The 21990-nt window shown below is 42.3% G+C and overlaps 1 pseudogene; it reads left to right on the plus strand.

The window, feature by feature from the left end:
• Nucleotides 1–7095: 7095 nt before the first annotated feature.
• Nucleotides 7096–11885, plus strand: LOC118804861 (annotated as a pseudogene).
• The last annotated feature ends 10105 nt before the right edge of the window (nt 11886–21990 follow it).

Consider the following 21990-nt stretch of genomic DNA (forward strand, 5'->3'; position numbering starts at 1 on the left):
GGATAGGTTGTCTCTCATACATGATTGTGCAAGTCTTTCTAACTCAGTTCTTAAAGTGACAGTGCCTAAATAGAATAATTTAAACACTAGGGTACTTATGAATTAGTTTGTGCCCTGGGCTACACCTGCCCCCTATAGAATTTTGATGTCCCCATAAAAACTGAGAATACAACGTGACTTGTAAGCTTATACAGTTATACATTAGCCATCATAATTTTTTATTTTGCACAACCAGAGCACAATGCCATAGGATGGCACCAGATGGTATGACTTAGGCAGCTCTTTACACCTCCATAGGCACCATACCCTACCAGTACACCCATGCTCAAGGTATTCAGGGGATGAATTTCTCCAATAGTGCACAAAGTATTTCTCAGATAGAACAGTCAAAGCTTTCCTAACCCTGGTCGCGAAAGCCTGAGCGTCACAAGTGAAATGATCAGTCACTACAAGTATGTTTGCGAATCCTTGGTTGTCTGGCTCTAGTGACAAAAATTCAAGGCACACTAGATCTAATGGACATTTACTATTTGATCTTATTCAGAGGAGCCACTCTCTGAGGGGATGTTTTGCGAGGAATGCCTGTGCCCGAGGATCTTTTCACCAATCTGTAAACTATCAATGTTCTGTAACCTTTGTCCTTCTCTTTGTGGCAGTACAGTCTCACGCTCTATCTCCTTGTCATACACAGGCAAACATTCCTCAATGATGTACTTCACTGGAGCTACTGCTGGATCAGAGTTCTGTGCATCTCAAAGATGACTTGAGCATTGTAGCTCAAGGCTTGTCAACCACCGTCCGTTTTAATGCACGGAATTTAAGTTGATGGATGGGGTAGTTTTTTTTCTGAGGAGCTAAGCTTTCTGCTTGCAGAAGCAACTGGCCTGAGTCCTTCAGGGTATTCCTGATTCCTGCACCCAACCCATGCAAGCCAGCATCTCTGTGGAAGACATAGAGTTTGGTTGGGTCAACAAAAGGAAAGGACAGACACGTGGGTGAGGCACTGAATGATCTGGTTGAAAGCTTTAGTACATGACTCATCCCACCAGTCACCAAAAGGCTTGCTGACCGTGTAGTAGGTTCTCTTGCTGGTAGTTCTAGCTGCCTTCCTGCCCCTTGGGTGTGGGGGGGTAATCCCTTAGTCAGTTCTGTGAGTGGCCATACTATGATGGAGTAGTTTTTGATGAATTGATGACAATACCCACAAAACCCCAGAAAAGACTAGAGTGATGCAAGGTCGGTGGGCTCCTTCCAGCAAGCTACTGCTTCTATCTTAGCAGGATCTATTGCAATGCCATGCTCCTACACAATATGCCCCACGTATGTCACTTGGGAGCGACAGAACAGGCATTTGTCTATGGATAGTTTTAGCCCACTCTACTCCAGTCTGTCAAGGACTTTCAGTAAGCGTTCAGTAAGCGTGCTGCTCTAAGGTCTTCCCAAACACAATCAAATCATCTAAGTACACAATCACTTCCAGCAGGTGCATGTCCCCAACTGCCTTCTCCATACAATGTTGAATGGCTGCTGGAGCCCCCATAACCCTTTGCAGCATCCTTTCAAACTGGAAAATCCAAGTGGACATATGAAAGCAGTTTTCTCTTCATCTTCTTCTACCATAGGAATCTGATAGCATCTGCTATGAATATCCAGCACAGAGAACCACCTGCTCCCATTAAGACAGTCCAGTGCATCGTCAATGCACGGCACTGCATACTGATCAGGGATGGTGTGTCAATTCAAAGTCCTATAATCCACACACATGCGTAACCAACCAGATTTCTTCCTTGCAAGGACAGTGGGAGATGCATAAGGGATTCTCAATTGCTTTATAATCACCACTGCCAACAGGCCCTGCAAGTGTCAGCACAAGTCATCTAGATCAGCTGGAGCTATGCGGTTTTCTGGAGAGTCTCTCTTTCCACTCTTCTGGAATACGGGAATCACCAAAATCAACAAGTGATGGGTCAATCCGTCAGGGAGAATCTGACTCTTTTGCCTGGGCTACTGTCACTGTATCTGCTGCATGTATGTGGGCAAGGACAGTACCAGCTCCAATAGAGGTCTCTTTAAGGGACTCGTTCCGCCATCCACTCTTACCCAACGGCTGAGATTCTTGGAACTTGAAAACTGCAATGTGTCCACCTGTGGCCGGAATAACCAATGGACCAGGACCAGCTCATTTGACATCAGCCACTTTGTCCCTGGCAGAACCAGCAGCTCTTGCAGCTTGGAACGACAGTTTTGAATTGGATGTACTGGCACATACCCTTATGGAGCACACCTGGTCTGCACTGGGCCCCTCGTTAGGGACGGGGCAAAGGGACAGATTTTGTGAACATTTGTGCCAACTAGAATTGGTATTTTATCTGAACACCAGGGGGTCAGGGCATACCAAAGCTAGGACAGCAATAGGCTTGGCATTGCCAGCCACATTCTTTGGGAGCTCTAATTCTACCCGGATGTTACCCCAATAAGGACAGCTATCATCAGCGCTGCTCAGACCCCAAATGGCTAACCCACTTAATGGATGAAGAGATATGTGGGCTAAGTGCTTAGTATACCAGCTGTCGAAGAGGAAAGTTATCTGTTACCCACTGTCAAGGAGGGCAGTACAATTCTTTCCTTCAACTTTCACCTGGGCCATGGAAGAAGGTCCTACTAACCCTCAAGGTATGCAGTTGGTTTTCCCACTTACAACTTACAGTCCGCAAATTCCCTCTTGTCATCTTTTCCCATGCGCGAATGAATTTTTGGATCACCCTCTGCGAGTCTTCTGGAGCCTGTCACTTTACAGCAACATGCCTGTCTGTTAGGGTTAGCTTCTTTAGCATACTCTTGGTATGTCCATTTATTTTAACCATGAACTGAAAAAGAGAAAAAACACCAAAAAAGAAAAACATGTGTAAAGCTAAAATGGCCAGCCAGTAGGTGGTACTTCAAGGAGGCTTCATCAAAACAAGAGCAGAGAGTTTGAAAAATTAGAAAATGTCAAAAAAAGGTGAATCAGAAAACAACATGCTGCAGCAGAATGGTAGGCCTACCAATAACAATAAGAACATGAATAAAGAAAAAAGAAATGAGCCTGTTATTGCATAGGAGTATTCGTATCAACAACTAGTAAGTTCTGTTTGGGGTGACTACACACAATATGAAGAATTTATATAGCAAACACAGAGACTCCGGCAGGCCGAGCTGTTACATCTGACCTAAAAAGTGAGAGCCACAAGGAAGCACAGCATCTTTTTAAACTTTTACTTCCATGCCACTACATTTTGGGAGGGACAGGATTGTCACTGATGAGAGGCTCAGCTCTTATAAAACACTAAAATTGTATTATGATGTAATAATAGCACCCCCTGTTGTGGTAAGTGATTCACAAGTTGGTCCATGACATCTAAAACTCTACATTTCAGGGAAGTGCAAACCGTTTTGTTTAAAAAGTAGTTTTATCTGTAGATTTATCTGTAGCAAAAATACTTCAGCTTAGCTCATCTGTAAAGTCATCCTGGCTACTTTGTAAATGATTCATTATGCCACGCTGCTCATATGGAGACAACAGCATTGCACAGTGATCGGTGTCTGTTGAGTTTCATTCTGCTTTCAAGGTTCCTCACAGATAGTTCGACTTGTACACAGTCTCCTTCCCTGATACAGCCCGCCTTCTTTATACATCATTCTGTTAATCAGGGAGTTAATCCACTGGCATGGACAAATGTAACTATGAAGCCTAATCCTAAAAAGGACTGGCCAGGACAGTCTGTCTTAAGGTCTTAAATGACTTGACGCCTAAAGTTCTGACTTACTTTGTGATGACAGTCATTACAGAATTACACTGTCAATATTTCCAAAGACCAGGTGAAAAGGAGAGGGGATGAGGCCAACTTTTCAAATGGATACTCCTAAATCACTTGCTGACTTTTCATCATTTTTTAATAATATATATCTATTATTGCTCAATAACATTCAAGAACATTTCTTTTAAAATGTAAGGCCATTAACTGGCTTGACATAGAGCATTGGGTGATGACGTACATTTTGTGAAAGTAGACCACACATTGGGTTGAAGATAATGAGAGGAGGGGAACTCTGGGCAGGAGTTCTGTACGGCTTCTATGGGTCACTAAAAGGCCACCCCCTACCCGCCCTTAATGAGGAGGAAAGGACTTGTATTTATAGGAAACTGGAAATGAGAAAGAGCAGTTTCAGGCATGGTCCTTCCTTAAATCCAAAATTATTAGTGTGTCTCTCATATAATCAATAATCAACAAATCTAATCAATGATTAAAAGAAAAAGATCTAACAAATAGATCTTATGGAAGGTTTGGGTTATTTCACAGGATTGATCTCATGTTTTTAATACTGTTGAATGGCTGTCCTCATGCCACCATTTGAGGTCTCCAGAAGTAAAAAACTTTACTTTTGTATCCCCTGATGTAAATGTGTTTAATATTAGCTCACATGCCTTTGATGCTAGATGCTTTCTCAGACAGTTATTATGGATCTATTTTCAAAACCTAACTTTGTTTCTGTCCGTCACATCTGTGACTGGGAATTCCCCTGCTTGCCTCCAGAGGTCACTCTCGCCCAGTAATGATCTGTTTCTACTCACCTGTAGCTCATCTCAGCTGATTAGAATCTTCTTTTCTAAACTTGCTATATTGTCTGTCTTTACAAAGTCTTGTTGGATTTCTTCTATAATTCTGAGTGTTATATTGTTTTCTCCGACTGCCAGGTTTCTGACCTTTTTTCATGTTTGCCCTGATTTTGGACTTTGTTTTGGTTTTTGTTTTGGCAGTGGACTTTGTAACATCTACCTGCCAGCAATCTTGGCTTTCTAGATGTGCATGATCTTTAAATGCCAGTAAACCTGCACTTGGATGCTACATCAAAATGTCTGACATTGCATGGGTGTAGCTAATAAACTGGCAACTCAGCCTAACATAGTGTCAGATAAGTGGGAAAACAGTCCAGCTTTGTTTAAAGAGACCACATTAGCAGAGTGTCTCAAAGTGAGAATTAGAGTTAGTTAGTGTACTCTTAACTCCATCGACAGCAGCTCTTCAGATCTATTAGGATAAGCTAAAGACAAAAGCGCTGAGCTTGGCTTAAACGAACTCTGTACCAATACATTTTAGAGAAGTCCACTACCAAGCTATACACCACAGTTCTTGCTTGTGCAAAGTCACTACTATGGTTTTAACCTCTTTCAACCTCTCCACTCATTCTTTCTGATGAATTCCTTGGTGAAGTGGGCAGTTTGTGGACTGTTAACAGGGCCGCCAACTTTCACGCTAAGCCTCTATACTTGCTACTAGACATTTTTATGCCTCTCCTAAAAGACCTGCTGATTGAATCGGACCACTCACAAAGCTCCCAACTAATGACACCATTCCAGTGCTTGATGTTTAAAAAAGCCTGGACCAGCAATGGTCTTTAATGTTCTTGAAAATGCAAGTGAAGTACAGCTTGCTAACTCCAGCACCGCACACTACAAATTGTGCAAAATGCAGCAGCAAGAACACTGACACATACTAGAAAACGAGATCATATCAGACAGTTTTAGCTTCACAACACTAGCTGCCTATGTCTTTTTCACTTAACCATACAACTGTACTGGTATAGCACCTTCACACATTTTTGAATGTCTGCTAAACTATGCTCCAAATCATACTTTAAAATCATCCAGTCCTGCCTTCTCCATATTCCACATGACAGTTAAAAAGAGTGGTGAAGCAGCCTTTCACTGTAGAACACATAACTGATCAATTTTTCATGCTCCTTCCAACACTGAAAAAAAATTTCACTTTAACATTTAACTTTAGCTTTTATTATTGTTCCTTCATTTTTGGTCACATTATACTATTTTAACTGTTGTCCTTTTATTCAGTTTTCATTTAAATTATTGTTACTGTAATTATTATAATTCTCTTTTCTGTTGCTGTTTTAATTCGAAGCATGTTTTAATATTTGCCTATTTCTAATCATTTATACTATATATTTTGAGTCTTTTTTTTCATTATATTACATTGTTAAGCACATTGATGTTAATTGTATGAACGATGTTCCACAAAAAAAGGAATAACAACAATAGTAATGCTAATGATACTACCACTACTACTACTAATAATAACAAAACAATGTATTATTGTTGTTTTTATCATTATTGTTATTATTATTATTATTATTACATTTATTTCATTATTATTATTATAATTATTATCAATAGTAACAGGTGACTAGATGGCAATCAGTACAAATCACTTCTCTTTGATTTAGTGTCACACTGACATAGTGCACTTATGTGTGTTGTAGCTAAACACACTTGCAAAGACAAGGGCTGAAAGAAAATCACAAGATAAGTAAAAACACTAGCGCTGTGCTGTGCTGCAACTCCTTCAGAAAACGTGGTAAGAAGACGAAACTGGAGGGTTGGTTTCCTGATTCAGTCTTGCTTGAGCTTTTGTGAACGAGAAAAATTAAGACATTATTAAACTGGAAGAGTGTGCAGCTGCTTTGGCGCTGGTGTCTTGGCCTAGAGGCTTTGTAGCTATTTGGAGAAGTTGGAATCATTGCTTCATCAGCTTGAAGTAAAGCACGCTTGGAATTCTGTTAGCACATATACAGCTTTTAAGTGCTTTTGAAAGCTTTTATTGGATACTTGAATTTTATAACGAAGTCGCTGTTCTGGGTCGAACATTGTTGTTTTTGCCAGAGTTGCAGTGCCTGCTGCGATACACTGTGAATTTACCATGAATGTAGACAAAAGTTACTGAGAATGTTTTAAATATGTATTCCGCTGCTGCTAGTACCACAAATGCTGCTGAAAATGCAAAAATCCACAAATTGGGGGAAATTTCACCTCCACAATCTAATCCATCCGTGCAGTGAAACACCACATACACACTAGTGAACACACACACTAGGGGCAGTGAGCACACTTGCTCAGAGCGGTGGCAAGCCCTAACCACGGTGCCCGGGGAGCAGTTGGGGGTTTGGTGTCTTGCTCAAGGACACCTCAGTCATGTACTGTCCATTCAGGTGATCAAACCAGCGACCTTCCAGTCACAGGGCTGGTTCCCTAACCTCCAGCCCATGACTGCCCCAGAAATATTTTGCAACAAAAAACCCAAGAAACAGCCCAAATGCTGCAACAGCAACAAGCAGCTTCTCTTCCCCCTAGAGCCATACCGGGGTTTGATGGTGACGAACTGCAATATGGATCCTTAATCAAACCATTTGAACAAGGGATTGAAAATGAGACAACAAACCCTCAAGATTGACTGTATTATCTGAAACAGTTTACTACAGGGCAGCCAAAAGAAATATGTTCACAGCTCCAGAAGATGTCTCATAGTGAAAGAACTGATCATCTTAGAAAGAATGGAATTTGTTTTGGTTGTTTAAAGCCGGGACATGTGAGTACATCAGTTAGCACTTTTGTCTTGAAAGGGCTAGAGGTGTGTAGCCTGAATGAGAGTGTGTTTTGGGCGTTACCCGAGGTCTTTACTCAGACGAGCATGCCTGTGGATAAAGGTAACATCCTCACTCAAGATGATCTGAGAAAATTGACTTATTTGAAAGACATTAAGATCCCCAGCCTTGAGGCCGAAGTGGAATTGCTGATAGGCAGCAATGCCTCTAGTTTGTTAGAACCATGGGAGGTCATCAACAGTCACAGCAATGGACCCTATGCCATTAAGACTCTATTGGGGTGGGTTGTAAATGGTCCTTTAAGAGGAGGCAAAAGTGATGAGAGCAACATTGGCTGTCCTGTAGTCACTGCCAATCTGTTGCCAAGCTAGAAGATGTGCTGATTGCGCAGTATAATCAAGATTTTAATGAAAGGCCCTCAGATGAGAGTTTGGGAATGTCCAGAGAAGAATTCATGGAAATAATGAAGTCTTCAACTGAAATGATTGAGGGGCATTATTGCACTGACCCACCCTTTAGGCTTGATGATGTGATCATGCCAAGTAATCGTGACATTGCTGTACAGTGTGCTGTAGGTCTGAAAAGAAAGTTCATAAGGAACAAAAAGTATCAGACAGAGTTTACGTCATGCCTCACCAACCTCTTTGCTAAAGGATATGCTAAAATGGTACCATATGAGCAGCTGAATTGTGCAGAGGGTAAGGTGTGGTACACTCTACATAATGGAGTGTATCATCCAAAGAAGAGAACCCTGTGGGTAGTGTTTGACCGTGGTGCAGTATTTAAAGGAAAGTCTTTGAACATCCAGCTGCTACAAGGTCCTGATCTTACCAATAATCTCTTTGGTGTTCTTACTAGATTTAGACAAGAGTCAGTGGCCTTGATGGCTGATGTACAAGCCATGTTACACCAGGTGCAACTGTCCCAGAAACATACAGACCTTTTGTGCTTCCTCTGGTGGCCAGATGGAGATGTGGCACAAGAACTTGTAGAATACAGGATGAAGGTCGTCTCTTCCGAGCAGTGTCTTTGCCAAGCTGTGCCAATTATGCCTTAAGGCGAATTACAGAGGACTATAAGGCTGAACTCAGTGTTTCTGTTTGTAATACTATATGCCAAAACTTTTATGTGGACGATTGTTTGATGTCTGTGTCCTCAAAACCTGAGGCAGTTCAAATGGTAAGAAATCTCACTGATGCTTGTTTAAAGGGAGGATTCCAGTTGTCCAAGTGGATGAGTAATAGTCGAACAGTTTTGGTATACATTCCTGAAGAATACCGCTCAAAAGCAACAAAGGAATGAGATTTGGATAAGGACAAGTTAAACCATTGAGAGAGCTCTCAGTCTTCACTGGTGTCAGATACCTTTGTGTTCAAGCCTGCTACAGAAAATCACCCACATACATGACAGACACTTGTGGAGCCAGTGGAGAGCCTATATAGAGCAGATGTGGTTGCTTTCCATGTTACCTTATAAAAGCACTCGTCCAGAACTCAAAACCACTCAATACAGAGCCAGCGATTGCAAGACTGGTGAGGGCAGACAAGAGGATCTTGTGGTTGACCATGACAAAGGCTGCAGAAAGGTAAAGAAATATTAGAAAAATGCTGACTTCTTTCCCACGTACAACTTTGGTGGAGAGGGCTTTGAAGTTGTGAAGATGGAGCATAAAGTGTCTTATATCATCGACAAAGAAAAGTAGGACACTGGGAACGGCAGCTGCAAAATGCCTATGAACGCATACTTGAACAATGCAAACCAGAAGACAGCTGTTGCTGTGGTATTCTGAGGAACACTTCAGAAGTGTTTGCTAAAGTGAGTAAAGCTCTTTTGAATAGTTCTACTTTGTCAATCTCAAACTACTGGAAAATTGGACTTGATGTGATGTTTAAGAGTTGGGGTTCATTAGGAGGAACTAATTCATGTGAAGCACAATTCATTATGAATAAGTCAAAGGAGGACTATTTCAGTTTCAACAAGCATTTTATCAACTGCAGCTTTTACACATGAGTCATCCTGCTCTGAAACCATTTTAAATGGTTCAATAGATAAATAGTAACGTAGGACGTTCCACTTTGTGCAAAACAGAAATATAAGTGACTCAAACATTCCTTCACAACCACAAAATAATGTCTTCATGCCCACTGTGTGAAGAATCAAAAGTTTCTTCAGGCTCTGTTGTCTTTTCCTCGAAAATATGATTCAGACTCCTATCAAAGAATAATCATCATATTTGGCACACACTACACTACAAGAGTGGAGTTAGATGGGAAGATGAAAGCAGTAATAACCACCAGAGCTTGCAAGACAGCAATGAATGGACACAGCAGTCAAAGACTGTTTAGACGTGGAAGCATCAGGTACATACAACATTATACACATGCCACTTTGAGTGCCGAGTCCAGCTCTAAAGAAGACCATGATAACAAATAAAAAATTCAGCTCAATGTTTAATGAGTGACACACAGAGACTGTCGGAAGGAACATCTACGGTAAGGATTTGCTTTTCTCCACAATCTTGCATCCAAATGCTCTAAAACAGTGGCTGGATTCCGTAAAGACCATCCCAGATGTAGTGACATACTCTCTTCAACCCTTACACTCAGTCCTGAACAACAACCACCATCACAGAAAGGGACTGAAGAAGGCAGTAGAAATTATGTTCATAAAAATGCCTTAAAAAGTTTGCTCTAGGTCTTGTAGGAAAGGACATGCGAATAATGCAATAGATCGCTGTGTCTGCATTTGTGAAAGAAGTCAAAGTATAACCAATTGCTGTCCTGTTGAAAAAAGAGCTGGCCATACTGAAGCTTTTCAAATTATGAGCCATAGGTTTATATGGAGTCCGCTGTACAGAAACACATGGCTCTGTAGAAGTCACTTATGGTGACACAGTCACATGCATTCTGGCTAAAGATATGTGGAAGCTCAAGGAGGCCCTGATTTATTCCAATAACCTCTATTTCAAGGGATTTTATTAGTAATACAAATCTTATGATGGAGCTATGATACTAAACAGCTTCTCTCATATAGCTTGTTCACAGATCAAAAAAAAAAAAAATAAACCCCATTTTTGGAAAAGTTGTGATATTATGAAAAATGCAATAAAAATAAACAGCTGTGATTTCTTAATTTTCTCAAACCTTTATTTAACTGATAAAAGTTAAGAAATTACTTTTAATATTTGGCTGACCAATTTGGTTTTATTTTGTAAATCTAAACAAACTTTAAAATTGATGCCTGCAACACACTCAAAAAAGTTGGGACTGAAGCAACATAAGAGTGAAACATTTATAAAAAAATAAAGTTATAACATTCTGAAACATTCCATAATATACAGATGAATTTGTAAGAGATGAGGGTATCACGACTGGGTATTAAAAGAGTATCCATCAAAGGCTCAGTCTTCGAAAGCAAGGATGGGTCATGGCTCCCCACTCTGTGCCAAACTTTGTGAGAGAATTGTCAAACACTTCAAAAAGAACATCATTGCAAGATTGCAAAGAATTAAGATCTTTCACCATATGTAGGACATAATACTGTGAAAAGATTCAGGGAATCTAGAGAAATCTCAATATGTGTAGGGCAAGGGTGTGCTGTGCTCAGATGAGTAAACATTTTGGCTTGTTTTTGAAAAAAGTGGACATTGAGAGAGAACATACAGCCTTTTATCAGCAAAAAGTGCTAAAGCAAATATCTGTCATGCTTTGGGGATGCAACAGTGCCCATGGCATGGGTGACCTGCGTATGTGTGAAGGCGCCATTGACGTGGAGGATTATATCAGGATTTTAGAGACATATATGCTGCCATCAAAACGATCCTCATTCTGCATGTGCTACAACAGCGTGGCTTTGTAGACACAGAGTGTGTGTGCTTGACTGGCCAGGCTGCTGTCCAGACCTGTCTCCTATTAATATATATGGCACATCATGAAGAGGAGAATCAGACAATGACAACCACCACTGATAAGTTGAAGTTTTGTGTCAAGCAAGAATGGGCAAAATGTTCACTTGTGAAACTTTAACAATTAGTATCCTCAGTTCCCATACAATTAAAAACTATTATTAAAAGGAAAGATGATGTAAAACAGTGGTAAACATGCCCCGTCCCAGCTTTTTTGGAATGTGTTTATATTTACAAAAACAATTTAGTCAGTAAAAACATTGTAAATATTTTCTTTGTTCTTCTGTCACTTAAATAAAGGTTCAAGAGAAGTAACAAATCACAGATTGTTGTTTTTATTGCATTTTACAAAATATCCCAACTTCTTGATTTCACATTTTAACCCTTGCTTGCTGAATGTCTGACTGCCTTGCAAGTTGCACTTTGGTTTAATTAAAGCATCTACACAAATTTGAGTGATTTTTTTTTATTAAAAGTTAATTACTCCACAGTCTAAAACATATAAACACATTATTCTCTTTTTGTTTTAGCAATTACAAAGGAATAAGGGAATACATTCATCTGCTTTAGCGAAACTAATTGAGTTAGTAAAAGCATACAGTGGGTAGGGAGAACAATACATGTAGTTCCTTAGTATATTTTTGATATGTGCATTTATTTGAACTACGCAATATTTTTAACTGTAAAAGAGCAATAATAATCAGAAGGATTATTATGAGTTTGTCAACTAAGTGCTTCTTGAGAGACATTGGCTTCACATCACCGAAAGTCAAAAAGGTGCTAAAAGATCTTTTGGAAGAAGCAGGAAAAGGGAAGTGTTTGGCTCCGGCTGCAATGAAGAGACAAGAACTAGGGGAACCGACAAGCCACATAGTGAAAGCACTTGACTATTTAAATCCAACTGCAGAGAGCAGCAGGGAGACAAAACATCAGCGAAGGCAAAACATTATTGAAGGATGGCTCCCAGCTGAAGACTCTATGTTTCCTGAAAAACCAGTGACAACAGAGAATAGAGCAGTTTGAGTCCAGGAAAGACAAAGTCAGAAAAGTCTGACTGGCAGCACCAAAGTCCACAACTTGAGTGGTTATGCCAGTTACTACAGGCCTAGTGTCTGGCAAACTCAATGTAACTACAAGCACAGAAAAGAAAAGACAGCCCTGTGGTCCTCGGAGAGGTGGGATGGAAGAACGACCAACCAGGACAGCTTTCACAGTAATAAATGCTACAGCAATGGAAAATGAGAAAATCCTCAGGTCTTGCATTTGTGATTGGACAAAGAAAACGACCCTAAAAGGTTTGAAGGCACACCAAGGGAAGAAGTGTCATCGAGATGACCAAAAGAAACCTTGCAGTGCCCAGGCAGATAAGACAAGAAGACCCAGATTGAGAACCACAGGGCGATTGAGCCCACTGTTGGAGATGGTCATATTTCACCAGAACCCACTGACACCAACTCTCTGGTGAACTTCCAAGCAGTAGAAAGAACCCCAGCAAGCAAGGATAGAAAGAAAGAGGAAGATCCTGGCAGGAAACAAAAGATCAGAGGTTTGAAGAAGGAATGAATGCATGCCCACAGCCAAGAGTAGAAGGGAAAATGGCACTATGCAAAGCCTGGAAAAAGGCAAAGAAATATGAAAGGGAAGGTCTGAAAGCCTTATGGAATCAGGTCAAGAGCTGCCTAAAACCACTCAGAAGGGCTGAAAGCATCAGAAAGAGGAGAGAAAAGCGAGAGAGAGAGTCAGTGTTCAAAATTCCTAAAAGACCCTTTTTAGATGTCCAGAAGCTCGCTAGAGAAGAAAAGGAATGCCACATTTGTCATGGCGAAAGAAGAACTTGAGGACCATGTGAGGAAGCAGATCTCAGATCCAGGAATGTGATAAGAAGAGCAGGGTCAAGCTCTGACCCTGGGCCTAATGGTATTCTATACAAGCTTTACAAAATATGCCCTCAAGTCCTCAAAGAACTATAGAAACTGATGAAGTGATCTGTAAACAACCGAATGTTCTGTTTCACTGTGTACAAATCATAAATATGAATGCCTTTGAATTCTTTCACAGATACACAATAGTGTCCTCACCCAAACTGCATCACAAGTTTTCTGTGCAGTCTCTTCCCTGAGAATATGTTTCAGATTCCTATCAAGGCATAATTGACATGTTTAGCACATACTATGCCAGGAGTGGAGTGAGGTGGGAAAATGAAAGCAGTACGAGCCATCAGAACCTGCAAGGCAGCAATGAATGGACATTGCAGTTAAATACTGTTTGGACTTCGAGGAATCAGGCACAGGCAACAGTACCACTTTGAGGCCCAACTTTGTCAAGACCTAAAGAAGACCAATAATACAGAGGAGAGGATCCTCCTCTTCTCCAGTACCTCGCATCCAAATACTCTAAACGGCGGCTGAATTCTCTGATGACCATCCCTGATGTAGTGACATACTCTTTTCAACCCCAACACACAGTGCTAAACAACTACCACCCTGCCAGAAAAGGACTAACCTTTTAAATTGGTGGTTCCAAAACGCACTTCATCATATTCTTCATAACTTTCATATTTTATAAGCTACATTCAAGAAGTGGGTGTCGTATGAGAGCAGTAACTGTCTTCTTTCCAGTCAAATAGATGGGTAATGTAATTTTTAAACTTTATAATAAAGGAAGCTGAACAATTTTTTTTGTCTACCGAAAGTTGACCCATTTTTCCACAAATCTGGGCTATAAACTATAAACAGATGGTGTCTTTTCAGTGATCTGCTCTGTAAAATTATTTTTATAAAATAATACAAAGAGCATCCAAGATTTTTGGCTTTCAGCAGTAAATTGTAAGCATATAGCAACATGTGTATGATCATAAAACACATTTTCTGTTAACTTGAGGGAAACTTTTACAATAAATAAATAAATAAAATAAAAATGTACATCTATTTCATGCAGTTACTGAACAATTTGCCTTACGATTTGGTCATGTAAATTCAGATGGAAAAACCAAAATATACCCACGAGCATAAGAGGCTAAAGAAGGCAGTAGAAGATTTTATAAATGAAAATGCCTTAAAACAAGTTTGCTCCGGGTCCTGAAAGAGCATCAGAATAATGCAAAAAAATGCTGTGCCTGCATTTGTGAAACAAATCAAAGTATACTGTCCAATTGCTGTCCTGCTGAAAAAGGTCTATCCACACTAAAGGTTTTCAACCTCTGAGCCAAAGGTTTACATAGAGACTACAGCACTGAAACAGATGGATCTGTAAACGTCACATATGGTGACATGGTCACACGCACTGCAGTAATTACAAACAATAACAATTCCCACTGGAGAGAATCGCTTAAGTTTGGTTCTGTCAAGCTGTCCATCAGCAAAAAACTCTTTCAAAGTGTATGGTGAGGACAGTTGAAAAGTGCTCCTTTGAACTGAGAAATGGAAATGTGACTGACACATTACTTACAGTATGGTACCTTTTTATTCTCCTAAATTATACAATGTGCTCCTAGTCTACAGGGTCTAGAGTGTGCAGTTTACAAACCTTGTCTGATGGACACTCATCTGCCCAAAATACTAAACTCCAGAAACAGCATTCTGGCAAAAATATGTGGAAGCTCCAGGCAGCCTAGAATTACTCCAATAACCTGTGTGTCAAGGGCTATTATTAGTAATACAAATCTTATGCAGCATTTGATATTAATTTTTAATACTAAACAGCTTGGCTCACATGGCCTGTTTCACAGACCAAAATATTTTTGTTTAAAATGGAAAAAAAGGTTATTACTTAATTTCATATTGTAATCATTGCTTGCTGAATGTTTGACTGCCTGGCAAGTTGCACTATGGTTTAACTAGGACAGACCTGAGTGAATTTTCGTCTTCAAATAAAGTTATTGTTTATATCCACAATTTGTATGCACAATATGTACTGCACACTCATTACAAGGATGTGTTCTTTCACCCTCCTGATTTATTTTATACACAGATAATTATGGGAATCTGCCAATCATTTTGTGTGTTGGTGACATGGTTGCTTATAGATTCTACAGTTTATTGAGTGGTGTGACAGTTCTTATTGCAATATCTGCAATGCAGCAAAAACAAAGATGGCAGTGGAAACCAGATAAAGACATTCGTTCATGGTGATCCAGTGGAGACAAAAGCGTCTGGATTTGAGGAAATTATCCTCATTTGGAATGAGCAAGAATATCCTTAAACACTCTAACCTTGAAATATTTTTGTTTTATTTATTGGATTCATTCTTTGACTACTCAAAACATGCAACATACTATAGGTATGGAGTTAGTTTTGTGCCAAAATGTTTGAGAGAAGATCCTGTTTGAGAGAGGAATGTTCCGGTTTGAGAGGGCAGCAGTGCTCTGAGCGCGCAACTAATGAACTTGAACGCACTTGTCAGCACGAAGTGCGCAGATAAACACCTTTGGATTTGCTCAACAAAACACTCTGGTTTCATTCAAAACTTGAAAATCTGCACAACAATGCGCTTCTCTCTGTAAAGCACAAGCTCCAAAATAACTGTTTCACTTCTCTCATATAAACAATAATCAAAAGATATGAAAGGTTTGAGTTATTATGCAGGATTGCTCTCATGTTTTATTTAACGCTTTTAAATGACTGTGTTCAGGCCACAGTATACTTTTAGAAAAGTAATAATAAATCATCATCATCGTTAACCACTTAGTCCAGATAGGGTCGCGGTAGCAGTTGGGAGAGCAGAGAATCCCAGATGACCCTGTCCCCCGCAACTTCCTCTTGCTCATTCCCGGGGACCCCAAGCCACTCCCAGGCCAACTTGGAGATATAATCCCTCCAGCGGGTCCTAGGACGACCCCGGGGTCTTATTCGGTAGGCCGTGCCTGGTACACCCCCACCGGGAGGCGTCCAGGGGGCATCTGGATCAGATGCCCGAACCACCTCAGCTGGCTCCTCTCAATGCGGAGGAGTAGCGGCTCTACTCCGAGCTCCTCCCGGATGGCCGAGCTCCTCACCCTATCAAGTAGAGGGTAGCCCGCCACCCTGCGAAGAAAGCTCATTTCCACCGCTTGTATTCGCAATCTCATTCTTTCGGTCATTACCCACATCTCATGACCATAGGTGAGGGTCAGGATGTAGACCGATCGGTAAATAGAGAGCTTCGCCTTATGGCTCAGCTCCCTCTTCACCACTACAGTCCGGTACAGCGACCGCATTACTGCTGCTGCCTGTCCCAGCCTGAGCTCGATCTCACGACCTCTCTTCCCATCACTCGTGAACAAGACCGAGAGATACTTAAACTCCTCCACCTGGGGCAGGTCCTTTCCCCTTACCTGGAGTGGGCATGCCATCCTTTTCCAGGCTAAGACCATGGACTCAGACTTGGAGGTGCTGATCCGCATACCAACCGCTCCAGTGCGCGCTGGAGGCATCCATGTGATCCAGCCAAAAGAACAACATCATCTGCAAATAGCAGAGACGCCACCCTCCGGCCTCCACACATAATGCCCTCCTGACCCCGGCTACGCCTTGACACCCTGTCCATGAATATCGTGGAGACAGCACAACCCTGGCGGAGTCCAACGCTAACACTGAAAGAGTCCGACTTAATGTCGAGTATACGAACACAGCTCTCACTCCGGGCGTACAGAGATTGAATGGCCCAGAGTAGTAACCCCGGCACCCCATATTCCCGGAGGACCTCCCACAAGATATCTCGGGGAACACGGTCGTAAGCCTTCTCCAAATCCACAAAACACATGTAGACTGGGTTGGCAAACTCCCATGCCCCCTCAACAATCCGTGAGAGGGTGAAAAGCTGGTCCATTGTTCCACGGCCAGGACGGAATCCGCATTGTTCCTCCTCAATCTGAGGTTCAACTATCGGTCGACGTCTCCTTTCCAGCACCTTGGCATAGACTATCCCAGGGAGGCTGAGCAGTGTGATACCCCGATAGTTGGCACACACCCTCTGGTCCCCTTTCTTGAAAATAGGGACCACCACCCCGGTCTGCCAGTCCAAGGGTACTGTTCCCGAGGTCCATGCACTATTGCAGAGGCGTCAGCCACGACAGCCCCACAATATCCAGAGCCTTAAGCATCTCCGAACGAATCTCATCCACCCCTGGTGCCTTGCCACTGAAGAGCTTGCCAACTACCTCAGTGACCTCCACGAGGGAAATGGAGCTTGACACGCCAGAGTCAAGCTCCATTTCTGGGAGACATGCCTCCCTCGCGGATTAAGGAGTTCCTCAAAGTGCTCTTTCCACCGACCAACAATATCCTCATTTGAAGTCAGAGTTTCTCCACCCCTGCCGAATACAGCTTGGGCGCAGCCACCCCGACCGCTCCTGAGTCGCCGGACAGTTGTCCAGAACCTCCTCGAGGCCGACCGAAAGTCTTTTTCCATGGCTTCACCAATCTCCCACACCCTGGATTTTGCTTCTGCCACCGTTGCAGCTGCCACCTTTTTTGCCTGTCGGTACCTATCTGCTGAATCGGGAGTCCTTCGGGCCATCCAGTCCCTAAAGGCCTCTTTCTTCAGTTTGACGGCCTCCCTCACCATTGGTGTCCACCAGGGGGTTCTTGGGTTACCGCCCTGACAGGCACCAACAAGATTTTGGCCACAGCTACGCCTGGCAGCTTCCACAATGGAGGTTTTGAACAGGGTCCATTCAGTCCCCTACCTCCTCCGGGACATGAGAAAAGCTCTCCCGGAGGTGGGAGTTAAAATCATTTCAAACAGGGGCCTCCAACAGTCCTTCCCAACACACCCTCACTATTCGCTTGGGCCTACCTTGTCTAACCCTCAGTCTTCCCTGCCATCTGATCCAACTCACAACCAGATGGTGATCGGTTGACAGCTCAGCACTTCTCTTCACCTGAGTGTCCAGAACATATGGTCCCAAGTCAGATGAAACAACAACAAAGTCGATCATTGACCTTTGACCCAAGGAGCTCTGGTACCATGTACACTTATGAACATCCTTGTGTTTGAACTTGGTGTTCATTATGGACAATCCATGCCTGGCACAGAAGTCCAATAACAATTCACCATTCGGGTTTAGATCAGGCAGGCCATTCTTCCCAATCATGCCTCTCCAGGTCTCCCAGTCATTGCCAACATGAGCAATTTAAGTCTCTTAGTAAGACTACGGAGTCTGTAGGCGGGACCCTTTCCAGAACCCCGCCCACTTGCTCCAAGAAGGGCGAATACTCCGACCTGTTTTTGGTGCATAAGCACACACAACAGTCAGAGTTTTCCTCTCTGCGATTTTAATTCGCATTGAGGCAAAGTCCAACTGCACTGCCGCCAGCCGGGGACTCATGAGTATCCCCACCCAGCGCCTCTCACCTTGTGCAACCCCGGAGTAGGAGAGGGACAAACCCCTATCCAGGAGTTTGGTTCCAGAGCCAACACTGTGGGTGGAGGTGAGCCCAACTATATCTAGTTGGTACCTCTCAACCTCCCACACAAGCTCCAGCTCATTCCCCCATAGTGAGGTTAAATTCCACGTACCAAGAGCCAGTTTCTGCCGCAGGGGCCTAGGCCACCAAGGGCCCCCCTGCAATCTCCCACTGCCTGTATGGCACTGCACCGCTCCCCCCATGCTGGACCTTGCGGGTGGTGGGCCCACATGGTCCCCCCACGTAATAATAAATGTTTACTTTAATATGAACTGTTGTAAATCTGGATGTCAGATGCTTTCACCAACAGATTTCACTAATCTACATTCAAAGTCTAACTTTGTTTCTGCCAGTAACAAAGTCAGTAACGTCTATGCCTACGGATTCCCCTCCTTGCCTCCAGAGGTCACTCATCCCAAGTACTGGGGCCATATTACTGAAACTTCTTAAGTTTGAAATCTTATCTTATCTACTTAGTCACCATGACTTCAGTTAGAACTCAATTTATGACAGAAGCTTTTAAAGATCAACAGCTCATATAGTTCATAATAGTTTCATAATAGGAGAATCTTATCCTAACTCCAGAAAACAGTATTTCAGAAACATCCTAACCAGACAAAATTTCCTAACTTCTGTCCTAACTTCAACCTCAGAGCTGTCTTAACTTCTGTTTTAACCGCCTGTTTCTATTGCTTTATGCAGTGACAGGCTGCACAGTTCACTCTAACTGGCATGATAATGTTACATTTATCAACACTGAAAACGGTGCTTTGACTTGTGAGGTTTTTTCTATAAGTGTTTTAAAAGCCATATTAGCGCCATGTGTTAATGTTGATAAAATGTTACAGTGATGGTGGTGAATAATGAGGAGATGGAGCTGACTCCTAAATTGAGGTAAGTGGTGCATTCCAATCGGGAGGCAGCTGTCTAAGTAGGCAGCATTTTAAGGCAGCATTTCAGCGCTCCCGAGACAAAGCCTGTCTCATTCCGATGGCAGCATAAGGCAGCTTCCTTGTAAGGTGCCTTAATATGACCAAATCTGAAGGCAGCATGGCATTTATCCTTCTCAGCAAAGGTAATCCCACAATACTGTTCACTGGCCAAGAGTTCCATCGATTCAGTTTGATAAACATGGTGGATGAAGGTTTTTGCTGACCGAGGAGTTTACAAATGTAAGTTATTTCTTCACTTCTGTCTTTACTGTTTCGACTGATTGTTGTATTTGTGTAAAGTATTTAACATATTTGTGTTTGTAGATCTCTAGAAATTGTTCCTGTGGTAAAATTTAGGCGGTTTGCTTGTCTAACGTGACATGACAGGCTGCGTTTGTAACTCGTTAGGTGAAGCTAACATTACTTAGCTTACCTAATGGGCTAACTGTGTAATTCTTCAAAATGAGACCAGTCCAGTTTAAAATATTGGCAGTTCACTGTTTAGTAGCGCTTTTTGTATGTATATGTAAATAATTATTGATTTGATTCAATACTCAGGGATTTTTTATGTCCTCAGGAAATAACATTACAGCAGCGGAGAGGCGCTGGCTGAGGGGCAGAGGAAGGGAAGCTGTTACGGGAAGAAAACTGCACTGAATGACTGAAAGCAGCTCACTTTTGCGGTATATATGGGCAAAAACACTGTGGAACCAGCACTATAGACACAAGTTCTCCCTGAATGATGAAGAACACTTTAACTTACTGGACGATGTAGAACTTCAGAAATAAAATGCTTTTAAAAATAAATATTTATGCTTATTTTTGCTGCTCTGCTTGTCTTGTATTGCTGTGCTTATCACAGTCACATCAGCACTAGGTGAATGTTGATGGCTAAATTTCAGACTGGGAGCTCAAATTAAATGAGAATGCATAAAATAATATGCATAATAGCAACTTAACAGATTGCGTGCAATCCTGTTTTCTGAGTGCATTTTGTAAAAAAAAAATTATACAGGGTGTCCCAAAAAATTGACATCATTTGAGATGTGAATATCTGAGTAACTACATGTCCTGGCAAACGAAATTAAATAGGCTTCATGTTGAACAATACAAGAGTATTTATCGGGGACTTCCGGTGGCTCGAGAAACCGTATGGCAGCATAAGTTACAGCTCCGGTATTGGCCAATGAAACCCCCGAAATTCAAGGAACTTTGATCTTTAAACTGAATTTAAACTGAAAGGAAAATGAGTGGGGACAAAAACAGAAAAACGAGGTCGGGGTTAAGAAGCGTCACAGAGCGAGAAACAGAAAAAGAAGTCGAGGCAGAATATCTATCAGGGGAAAATGGCGACACTGGTGACGAAGGGAACGCGATGGTAATGCTGGACTCCATTCGTAAAGTTGTATATGAAGCTGTGTCTGACCTGAAATCGGACATGAGAAAAGAGCTATCCGAATTTCGAGTAAGTTTTAGACATGATATGAAGGTGCAATTGGACGAACTGTCTACCGAATTTAATCAGAAAATATCAGAGGCTATGGGCCAGATCGGGGAGACTACGTAGCGACTCGGAGAAGTGGAGAGAAGTATGGCGGAGGCAGAGAGGTGGGATATTGGAGTTAAAGACTCCTTAATTCAGCTCATCAAAAACCAACGAACATTGCAGGCTAAACTGTCGGACCTGGAGGGTCGCTCCCGGCGGAATAACATCCGAATATACGGCGTGCCGGAGGATGTCAAGGGCACCTCCATGCACAGTTTTGTTGATGATTTCATCAAAGCAGAATTGGGTGACCTTTCAGACTTGGAGCTCGGCATTGAAAGAGCTCACCGCGCGCTGGCCCCTAAGCCTCCAGCTGGCATACCACCGCGCTCGATTGTGGTTCGGTTCTTGCAGTTCACTATCAAGGAGAAAGTCCTACAAGCTGCTTGGAAGAGGAAAATTTTCGTGCAAGATAAAAGGGTGTTCTTTGATCACGACTACGCGGAGGAAGTGCAGCGGAGGAGAAAAGAGTACGTCCCGATCAAGAAAGTACTCAAGGAAAACAAAATTCGCTTCCAAACCCCAATGACCAAGCTGCGGGTGCACCTCGACTCGGGCACGGTCATCTATAACAGTGCTTCGGAAGCAGCTGAGGATTTGGCGAGGAGAGGAGTTCCAGTGGGATCTATTCGGGTGAAAAAAGCGGATGACATCACGGAGGAGTCCCTGGCTAGGCTTCTCCCTTGGAGCATGGTAGGAGCGAGTCAAGTGGGGAATAAATTCAAGTTTCAAGAAGGTATAAGGAAGAAACTTAGTAGTTTTGAAAGGATAAATCGAGAGCAAGAGAAC

This window comes from Colossoma macropomum, unplaced genomic scaffold (genome assembly GCF_904425465.1).
Source record: "Colossoma macropomum unplaced genomic scaffold, Colossoma_macropomum, whole genome shotgun sequence".
Classification (NCBI taxonomy): domain Eukaryota; kingdom Metazoa; phylum Chordata; class Actinopteri; order Characiformes; family Serrasalmidae; genus Colossoma; species Colossoma macropomum.